Below are 11,584 nucleotides of genomic sequence, written 5' to 3'. Positions count from 1 at the left end.
CTATTTTATGTGGGATGACACCACAGTGTGGCTTGATGGGCAGTGCTAGGTCTGTGCCTGGGATGTGAACTTGCAAACCCCAGGTGGCTGAAGTGGAGCACGTGAACTTAACCATTATGCCACTGGGCCAGCCCCCTTCTTTTCTTTTCTCTTTTGAGAAATTATGCTTTAGGACATGGAAGCCTGTTTCATCTTTAGGGGTGGACCATCAAAAGTGTAAGACTTCTCTTTGTGAATGTAAGGTATTACGCTACTTTAGGCTGCAATTAAAAGAGGCTGGTCAGTAATAAATAAGGTATTAATCAGGACTCTCATTAGCAAGTGATGGTAACCAACTCTAGCTTAGGCAAAAGGGGAATCCACTGCTCACTGTAGGAAGCACAGGAATGACAGGAACCAGGACCTTATGGTACAGTCTGAAATACATATTGAGTGAGAGAAAACATCAAGGACAGCTATTTGTTTCCTAGAACAGCATCTTCTGCCATTTTTTTTTTTTTGGTCAGGAAGATTGGCCCTGAGCTAACATCTGTGCCAGCCAATCTTCCTCTATTTTATGTGGGAGGCAGCCACAGTGTGGCTTGATGAGCAGTGCTAGGTCCGTGCCTGGGATCTGAACCCGTGAACCCCGGGCCGCCAAAGTGGAGTGCACAAACTTAACCACTATGCCACCAGGCTGGCCACAGCATTTTCTGCTTTTGAAAAATTATTGTCCCCATACACCCAACTAGATGGTTCCCTTTGGTGGGGGGCTGCCAATCAGAGTATGCCACCCCCTTAGTCAATATTGTGACCCAAGTCCTGCCAGCCAGTCTTTTCTCATTGGCACCAAGAAAGGCCTTTCCTTTCTGTTGGCACATCTGGGAAGATGTGGAGGTTGAGATAATGACTTTGACCTGCCAGAGAAGACTGACCGCATTTGAGTTTCTGGCTCTGCATAGCCACGGCTGGGATTGCCTGCATCCTCCCAACTACCACTGTTGCCTACTTTTGACCATCTCATACCACCCCTCCCCAAAACCACCTCACTACACACACTTGTAAGGAGAAAGGGAGCCAAATGGTCAAAAAGCCTCCATTCTGCTCACCACAGAAAGAAGTGGAGATAAGAAGCTCCTTGGCCAGAGAGGGAGGTTGGGGTGGTAAATGCCGTTTGGGAACATACAGATATGGGTGTGATCATGCTTGATTTCCCATGGACGTGCCCAGCTCTGCTCATTTCTGACCCTTGCCATAAGGAATGCTTACAGCAAACCAAAGAATGAGAAGCTGTGTCGGTAGACTGGGGCAGAGGTGGTCCCCTGTTGTAAGGAGTCATCCCAAGCCGCCCCTATCTGTTTATGAGATGAATTGATTTGCCTTCCTAGCCTGAATCCATCCCAGGCTGTTACCATTGCACTCCATGGGGCTCTTACTGAGGATCATAAAATTCATGGCAGAGAGAGACCATGGAGACCCTTTGGTTAAAGTTTAAGAGAGAAGATCATGGGGGCCGGCCCAGTGGCGCAGTGGTTAAGTGCGCACATTCCGCTTCAGCAGCCTGGGGTTCCTCGGTTCGGATGCCGGGTGTGGACATGTCACAGCTTGGCAAGCCATGCTGCAGTAGACATCCCACATTAAAGTAAAGGAAGATGGGCACGGATGTTAGCTCAGGGCCAGTCTTCCTCAGCAAAAAGAGGAGGATTGGTGGCAGATGTTAGCTCAGGACTAATCTTCCTCAAAAAAAAAAGAGAGAGAAGATCATGTCTCTTTTTTTCCTTTGTGCGCTTTGTGAGGAGGCCAGCGCATTGGCAATTGTACTAAATCTGCAGAGTCTGCCCCCTGGAAACCACATGTAGAGGCTGAGTGACTTTTAGGCAGAGACATGGACATATTCCAGGGCTATGAATGTTTATGACTTAAGACTGGCCGTTGGCCTCCACCATGAACACTTTTTATTTCAAGGTTCTACAACAGCAAGGTAGTTACGTGAAAGCAAGTTGGGTTATACCATCCCTTTTGTATTAGTTAGCTATTGCCACATAAATTACCACAAACTTAGTGGCTTAAATTACATACATTTATTATCGTGGTTTCTGTAGGTCAGGAGTCTAGGCATGGCTTACCTGGGTCCTCTGCTCAGGTGTCGGCCAAGCTACATTCTCATGTGGGAGCATGGCCAAGTGAGAAGCCGCTTAAGCTCAAGTTGTTGGCGTTGGCAGAATTCATGTCGTTGACTGAGGGCCTTGGCTTCTTACTGGCTGTCGGTTGAGGCTGCTTGTGGTTTCTAGAAGCTGCCTGCAGTTCCTTGTCACATGGGCTTACCCAATACGGCCCTTTACTTCATCAAGCCAGCAGAGGAGAGTCTCTGGAGTAGTCTTCTAGCGAGATAGAGTCCTTTTTTTATTGTGAAAAAACCCCCACATAACATAAAATTTGCCATCTTAACCATTTTTAAGTGTACAGTACAGTAGTGTTAACTACAGATCTTCCTCGACTTACGATGGGGTTATATCCCAATAAACCCATCTTAAGTTGAAAATATTTTAAGTCGAAAATGCATTTGATCCACCTAACCTACCAGACATCATAGCTTAGCCCAGCCTGCCTTAAACATGCCCAGAACACTTGCATTAGCCTACAGTTGGGCAAAATCATCTAACACAAAGCCTGTTTTATAACAAAGTGTTGAATATCTCATGTAACTTATTGAATACTGTACCAAAAGTGAAAAACAGAATGTTCTTTGGGGTAGAGAATGGTTGTAAATGTATCAGTTGTTTACCCTGGAGATCGCAAGGTTGACTGGGAGCTGTGGCTGTGCGGGATCATGAGAGAGGATCGTACTGCATATTGCTAGCCTGGGAAAAGATCAAAATTCAGAATTTGAAGTACAATTTCTACTGAATGTATGGTTTCTTTTGCACCATCATAAAGTTGAAAAATTGTAAGTGGAACCAACGTAAGTTGGGGACTGTCTATATATGCATATTGTTGTGTAGCTTTTCCATCTTGCAAAACTGAAGCTCTGTACCTATTGAACAACTCCCCATTTCCCCCTCCCTCAGCCCCTGGTAACCACCATTCTATTTTCTGTCTCTATGAATTTGACTACTTTAGATACCTCGTATAAGTGGAATCATACAGTGTCTTTTTGTGACTGGTTTATTTCACTTAGCATAATGTCCTCAAGGTTTATCCATGTTGCAGCCTATGACAAAATTTCCATCTTTCTTAAGGCTGAATAATAGTCCATTGTATGTATATACCACATTTCTTTATCCATTCATCCATTGATGGACATTTAGGTCGCTTCTGCATTTTGGCTATTATGAGTAATGTTGCAATGAACCTACGTCTGCAAATATCTATTTAAAATCTTGTTGTCAGTTCTTTTGGATATATACCCAGAAGTGGGATTGCTGGATCATATAGTAGTTCTATTTTTAATTTTTTGAGGAATCTCTATACTGTTTTCCATAGTGGCTGCACCATCCTACATTCCCACTGTAGGTGATCAGAATTTGCCACCCCAAATGTGTCTCTTTGGCTTGATTATTTTTAAGAACAAAAGACTCTGAAAGAAACTTTGACTTTCCCCCTAACTGCCCAAAAGAATTTAGGATACAAGGCCTGTTCCAGGAAGGAGCTATCACCACTGATAACTATAGGATAATGCAAAATAGCTGTGATAGAAAGGCACCAACAAGCCAATTTTTATGAAAGTTCTGTCTCTCGGATCACATTGTCTCTAGGTAGCTCAGCAAGCACTTGTTTAACAAACATTTGCTTTTCCATCTCCGTGTGAATTGCCTTCCTCCCCTCTGAAGTCCCAAACCACTACCCACAACATCCTCCTTTGTCTTTAGCTGAAGATGGTATTTAAGGTGGCGGCTTTGGCCATTTTGGAGAGTTACTCAGTTTTCCTGGGTTTCTCCCATGTATACATGTTATTAAACTTTGTTTGATTTTCTCTTATTCTGTCTCATGTCAACCAGCCAGAAGGACCTAGAGGGTAGAGGAATAGGTCTTCCTCCCCTATACCACCAATAGTGTACAAGGGTTCCCTTTTCTCCATATCTGCACCAGCACTTGTTATTTTCTGTGTGTTTTTTTTATAATGATCATCCTAACAGGGATGAAGTGATACCTCATTGTGGTTTTGATTTGCACTTCTCTGATGATTAGTGATGTTGAGCATCTTTTCATATGCTTGTTGGCCATTCGTATATCTTCTTTGGAGAAATGTCTATTCAAATCCTTTGCCCATTTTAAAATCAGCTTATTTGTTTTTGTTGTTGTTGAGCTGTAGGAGTTCTTTTTATATTCTGGACATTAACTTCTTATCCGATATATGATTTGCAAATATTTTCTCCCATTCAGTAGGTTGCCTTTCACTTTGTTGATTGTTTCCTTTGATGTGCAGAGGTTTTTAAGTTTGATATAGTCCCATTTGTCTATTTTTTGCTTTTGTTGCCTGGCAAGAGTTTTACATAATGTAACATAATCATGGAAGTGGCACCCTATCACCTTCACCATATTCTATTGCTTAGAAGCAAGTCACAAGTCCTGCCCATACTCAAGTGGAGAGGATCACACAAAGGCACTGGGAGGAAGGATCATGGCAGCCGCCTTGGAGTCTGTCTGCATGTAAAGGGCAGTAGAAGCCTGCTTCTTATTCAACATTTAACAAACATTTATCAAGGTCTGTTTCCTGCCAAGCATTGCACTTGGAGAAGGGTGAAATAAATATTGCCTAGTCCCTGCCCTCCAAGGACTTACAGTTCAACATTACAGACCCTTATGGTTCTAGATATGGTTGGAAGGGATCCAGCTTCCTGGATAAAAAGGACAAGAACAATCTGAACTGAGGGGCAGATACACAGTTTGTCACCCATTCAGTGTGACCTACCTCCTCCAGGCAGCCCTCCCTCTCTCCCCTGCTGAAGTCATGTCCAAAGGGAAGACTACTGCCCACCACTCAGCCCAGGGATCAAGGCTCTAACTCCTCATAAATACTTAGGAAATCTCAAAAGTACAATCAGCCATCCTTAGGCCTCCTAAAGTATTAGCTCTTTGAATCTGGGTATGGCAGTTACTCAATAAGATCATAGGAAATAATTGCCTGTGAGTGCACACAGTATAAGCCACCCCCTGTTTTCCCTATGGCCCCTGGGTACGTGCAATAGATTTTAAAGCTCAGAATCCAGCTTACCGATCTTTGTACCATTCATAAACTGGAAATTAATTGTTAACAGTGAATCCAGGAAAACAGAGGATACTTCAAAGAAGGAAATACAAGAGCGTGAACTCCACCCAAACAGCCTCTGTTTGACCTGAGGAACAAGGAACCAACCTATGTTCTGGCTGTGGTGTGAGCAGATGTTGGGCATATTCTGCTGGAGGCAACAGAGGTTATTATCTGAGAACTCATTCTGGAGGTGGAGGGTATGGGAGTGAGTCATTCCTTTTGGGGGATGATGGAGGTAGGGGAAGGGTGCAAGATCAAAGGGGGACCCAGAACCATAGGATTGAGAGAACTGTAATACGTTTTAAAGTCTCCTTAAAAGATTAATTGCAGGAGGGTGCTACAGGAGAGGAAGAAACAAGATATGCAACTAGCATTTCTTAATGCCTACCATGAGTGGCATGCCTTGCTTGTCATTTTACAGATGATTTCATTTAGTCTTAATTACCATGTATTATTACTCAGTTTTTACGTATGTCCTGCTTTGTCATCTAAATTCTATTAAACTAAAAAGATATTTGTTGTTATATGGGAAAAAAAGGGTTAATTTTGCATTGCCATTACAGAGCTTCAGGGGAAGCTGAGAATGAAATCAGCCGTTTAAATAAAGCTGGCCTGGCTGAGTATAATCTGGAAGAATAAGGGATTGTTTTTTCCTTCAAAGCCCTCCAACCTCTATTGTTGAGATTTCTGTCATCATAGAAGCATAGAATATTAATGATTCTCTAGTCCAAATTCCTCATCTAATAGCTAAGAAAACTGAAATGCAGAGCGGGTAAAGTGCCTGTCCAAGGTCAGACAGTGAGAAAATGGCGGAGTCAAAAATAAAACTGAGGCCTCCTAACTCTTAGTCAAGAGATCTTTTACTATACCACTGTGAAATTATAGCCCTCATAGATCTGGCAAAAAATGGAAAATTTACAAACAGACATTTATCAAATACTGTGCTAAGGCTGGAGCTCAGGCAAAAAACTATAAACATTCAACACACTTGGTCCACTTCTCACAAATTGTTTTATAAGCACACACCTTGTTTAAATTACAGCAAAGAATGCTTGCTCTTAACAGTTCCGGTCTCCCCAGTTTATTCCTCTTCCTAAGCTTTCCTTCTCTTCTCTGCCTTGCACCCCTGACCTCATGCCAAGAATGAGACTGATAAGTAGGACTCTGCAATATGAATCAGGAATACCTACAGCCTTAGACAGGTAAACAATCAACGCCACTAGGAGATCCCCACCACCCTAAGAGGCTGCAGGAAGCTGCCCCCATCCAGACTCCTTCAAAGAAGGAGAATTCCAGAGGCCATAGCACTTTCTGCTTGTGGAGGATTCCTCTCTGAACATCTAGTCAGTGAATCTGGGGCATCACAATGCCATCATTCTTTCTGAGATGAGCACTGTCCCAATACTTTGAAAATGATCCACAGCTCTTCATTTATGTTCTTCCCTCATAGATAGAATACACACTCATTATCTGGCAGGAAGAGTGGGTTTTCCCATCCAAGCAAGTGACGTAGAGAATGCCAACCTATTGGTATGAAGCTAAGGGGTAGTATTCGGTAAGTACTTTTTGGAAGGTGAAGCTGAGTGTACTTGTGTGGCAGAAAAAACAGGGATTGTTGAGGCCAGGTAGACCTAGGTGCAAATCCCAGCGCTGCCAGATACCAGCTGTGTGATTTAGGACAAGGTTCTTGAATCTCAGTGTGCTTATCTGTAAAATGGAGTTAATAATTAGTTTCCTCCTCCTAGGGTTGTGAATATTAAATGCTGTTGTAAAACCCTTTGCAGAGTGCTTAGAATGTAGTAGGTACCCTCTAAATGTTTATTCCTTTCTGTCTACCTAGTAATATAAAGCTTATAACAATCTTTAGCTTAGGAAGAATAATTGTGAATGGTCCAATGAGGAGAGAGAAGGATTTGTCCCTAAGTCTATTTTTATCCCACCTTACACAGGATCATTCTCTTATTCATTGACCTTTGTCATGAGGCTTTGACCTTCCTCCTGAATAATAAATGTGCAATGATTCTGTTAACATTGGCCAACCAATGAGGGCTGCCCCACTGGTCATAGAATCAGGAATCCTTGCAGAGGCTGGGTAATCAGTATTGTAATCCCTATTGCACTCTGCCTGGAGCATTTTCTCTGCCTGATAGACATCATGTGGACAAGGTCCAATCCAGAACACACCACCTGGGATAAATTATTTACAACCCTGTCTCACCTTAGAAGTGCACCTCATCTGTTATCTGATTAACAGTCAACTATAAACCTGGAGATTTTTTTTTTAAAGAAGCAAGCTTAGTGAAAGTAGGAGAAAATGTTGAAAAGGCCATTATGCAGAACATATTAATCCACACAACTTTTTTCCCTTCTCCTTTTTATAGATATTTTACAGTTATACCAAATAGAGGGAAATTATGCAGTTATAGTGCTTAGAATCTGGGGAAGGACAGCAGACAGAACAATATCCCAAACTTTCTTTCAGTACTGAGTCTCTGAAGCCATGGTTAAAAACAAAAAGCTGTTAAAGAGCTGTGAATAGTGGTTAAGCACTCTTCACTGACCTTTGGCAATATATAGCAATGAAACACAATTGACAATTTTGTAATTCTCTTAACTCAACTTTCAGAATGTTCCAAATACATTGAAAACTGTAAACCAATATATCTAAGAATCCCAGGGAACCCCAAGGAGCAAAAACACAAAGAAAACTACACTGAGGCACTACAGAATCAAATTTCTGAAAACCAGTGATAAAGAGAAAATCTTAAAGATAAGATTGATCACTGGTTTCTCATCAAAAACAATGCAAATCAGAGAGTGGTGGGGCAACATCTTTAAAGTACTGAAAGAAAAACACTGTCAACCTAGAATTTTATATCCAGTGAAAATGTCCTTCAAAGATGAAGGCAAAATAAAGACATTTCAGAAAACCAAAGCTAAGAGAATTCATCACTAGTGAAATTGTACTACAAGAAATGCTAAAGGAAGTTCTTCAGGCTGAAGGAAGGCTGATACCAGATGGACACGTGAATTTATGCAAAGGAATGAAGAGTATCAGAAATGGTAAATATGTGGGTAAGTATAAAAGACGTTTTTCTTGTTTATAATGTCTTTAAAAGATAAATAACTGCTTAAATGAGAATAATAATAGTGTATTATGGGATTTATAACATTTGTAGAAGTAGAATATGAGCGTAATAGCATAAAGAATGGAGGAGATGGGATGGAAGTATATTGTTATAAGATTCTTACATTATATGTTAAATGCCATAACATTTAAAGGTAGACTGTGATAAATTAAAGATTCATATTGTAAAGCTTAGAGCAACCACTAAAAAAATTAAAAAGGTATAGCTAATATGTCAATAGAAGAGAGAAAATGGATTCATAAAAAATAATCCAAGAGAAGACAGGAAAAGAGGTAAAAAGGAAGAAAGAGCAGATGGGACAAACAGAAGTGTAGGACTACTGTTGTTTCTGATATCTTATACCTATCAGGTAAGAAGGAAGACCGTAAAACATCTTGTATTTACTTCTCAAAATTAGAATGAGATAAAGAATGAGTAAGTAGAGGCCGGCCCCATGGCCAAATGGTCAAGTTTGCACACTCTGCTTTGGCGGCCCAGGGTTTCACCAGTTCGGATCCTGGGCATGGACCTATCACTGCTTCTCAAGCCATGCTGAGGTGACATCCCACATAGCAGAACTAGAAGGACCCACAACTAGAATATACAACTATGTACTGAGGGGCTAGGGGAGAAGAAGAAGAAAAAAGATTGGCCAACAGATGATAGCTTAGGGCCAATCTTTGTTTGTTTGTTTTTGTTTTTTTTGAGGAAGATTAGCCCTGAGATAACATCTGCTACCAGTCCTCCTCTTTTTTCTGAGGAAGACTGGCCCTGAGCTAACATCCATGCCCATCTTCCTCTACTTTATATGTGGAACGCCTACCACAGCATGGCTTGCCAAGTGGTGCCATGTCTGCACCCGGGATCTGAACCAGCGACCCCTGGGCCACCAAAGCAGAACGTGCGCACTTAACCACTGTGCCACAGGGCCGGTCCAGGGCCAATCTTTAAAAAAAATGAATGAGTAACTAAACATGATATCCAGACTCCTACATAGAATTCAGTAGCTTTTGTTGATGATAACATCAGCTACATTCTGATTCATTCAGCATTGAACAGTAGCTTAAGCCATTAAAAACTTTAAAAAACTCAATTAGGGCAATTAACCATGTTATCAAGGACCTGGGCTTTTAAAACTCTTCCACTGTGTAGTCATCCTTAACTCATCCCATGAACATAACAGTGCTGTGATAGCTCCAAGCATCATGTCCTCACAATCAGCATCCCAAGCAGGGAAAAAAGGTCAGGAGCAAAAATCTTTGTCCTAACGAGGCTCTGTCTTTTTATCTGGGAAGCAACATCTTCCTTAGAATCCCCCAGAAGTCTTCCCTTTATGTCTTATCAGACAGTACTGGGTAATATGGCTACCCATGGCTGGCTGCAAGGGTGCCTGGGTCATTGAGTATCTGGAAAAGGAGAACAGAGGTGCTATGTTTGGCTAAGATGAATTGTGATTCTTTCTTTGAGGTTGGGCACGTTGCTGCCCAGAACAAAACTGAGATTCTGTTAGCAAGGAATTAGAAGGGAGTGGATATAGGGTAGGCATATAGGTGTCTACTAGGATCAGTTGTGGAAGCATAGAAAAAGAAGAATCTCAGAGGCCAAAATTGGCACAGCTCAATCTGGCACTGTACTGGAACAAGAATACCCTGATACAGGAACTCCAGTAGTTGAATCTTGAGATGGGTGTTTGCTATTGTGGAGATGGATACATCAGTCTCTCCTTATTCATTTATTTATTTAACAGACTTTTATTGTATCAGGTATTGTTGTAGTCTCTGGAATTGTAGCAGTGGAAAAATCAGACAAAATTCGTTGCCCCCATGGCGCTTACATTCTAGTGAATGCATCTTACCTGAATGCAACTGATTCCATGTTCACCAGTAAATTTTCTAATTGTAGTTGGGTTTCTCATGGCCCCCAAGCAGTCCCACATCTCATTATGAATTAAGAAATTGATATTCTTATTTCATATATCAGTCTCTTGGTTGATGTGAGTCCTCCTAGGGACACATTCACCTTTAGTGAAGTGACAAATCGTTTCTTTTTTAAATTATTATTTTATTGAGGTCACATTAGTTTATATCATCGTGTAAATTTCAGGGGTACATCATTATATTTCGACTTCTGTATAGAATGCATTGTGTTCACCATCAAAAATCTAGTTTCCCTCTGTCACCATACATGTATGCCCCTTTATCCCTTTTTCTCTCCTCCCACCCACTTCCACTCTGGTAACCATCAATCTGTTCTAAAATATGGAGCACTTCACACATTTGCATGTCATTCTTGTGCAGGGGCCATGCTAATCTTCTCTGTATTGTTCCAATTTTAGTATATCTGCTGCCAGAGTGAGCACACAAATCAATTTCTGACCTGCATATCTGAGGGTCAGTACCTGAACCAAGTTTAGTTCAACAAGGCATTTCAACCCTGTGAGCCATCATGGGAGACAGCCAGCCACACAGCTTTCTCTGGTTAATACCCAATAGTGCATGTTTCCCCTATTTGGAAGTGTTTAAACTTATTCATATGTATGAAAGGGATACAAGAAGGAAATATTAAATTATAAGCATTTAAATCTATCCCAAAAAAGGAGAACTGACCTTGAAACTGTGACTTGTGAAATGTATTCTGAACTAATTGGATTAAAATTCATCCTTAGAGGAGTCAAGGTTAAAAAAATTTTCCAATTCGTGAACAATTAGATTGTTTCTTTCCTCCCCACCCCCCGCCATTTCAAACAATACTGCTATGAAGATTCTTGTATGTCATTGAGTATAAGAGCAATAATTTATAGGGTATTTGCCTAGGACTGGAATGCTGGGTCGGAGGGTATATGCATGTTCAACTTTATGAAATAGAGCCAAATTGCTCTCCAAAGTGATTATGCCAATTCACAATTTCCACTAGCAGCGAATGAGAATTCTTGGTGCTTTCTGTCCTCACCAGCAGTTGGTATTTTCAGACTTTTTGGTTTTTGCTTGTCTGATGGGTAAGAAATGGTATCTTGTTGTGGTTTGAATCTGATTAATGTGATATTGATCTTTTCATATATTTAATGGCCATTTATTTTTTTCTTCTACTTGAATTGCCATTTCGTGACTTTTTGATTTTCCATTTTTGATTGGCTTCTTTATTTTTTTGTACTCATTTGTAGTAACTCTTTTATATAATTAATTAATTTTTTTTTTCTGAGAGAGATTTGCCCTGAGCTAACATCTGT

The 11,584-nt window shown here is 41.0% G+C and overlaps 1 non-coding gene across 1 annotated transcript; it reads right to left on the bottom strand.

The window, feature by feature from the left end:
- Positions 1-10,610: 10,610 nt before the first annotated feature.
- Positions 10,611-10,717, bottom strand: LOC123282749 (U6 spliceosomal RNA). The gene has a single exon (XR_006522990.1). It is a non-coding gene; the product is annotated as a U6 spliceosomal RNA (small nuclear RNA).
- Positions 10,718-11,584: the final 867 nt, after the last annotated feature.

The sequence above is a fragment of the Equus asinus genome, chromosome X, assembly GCF_041296235.1.
Source record: "Equus asinus isolate D_3611 breed Donkey chromosome X, EquAss-T2T_v2, whole genome shotgun sequence".
NCBI lineage: Eukaryota > Metazoa > Chordata > Mammalia > Perissodactyla > Equidae > Equus > Equus asinus.
This window is presented reverse-complemented; position numbering and strand designations above follow the sequence as displayed.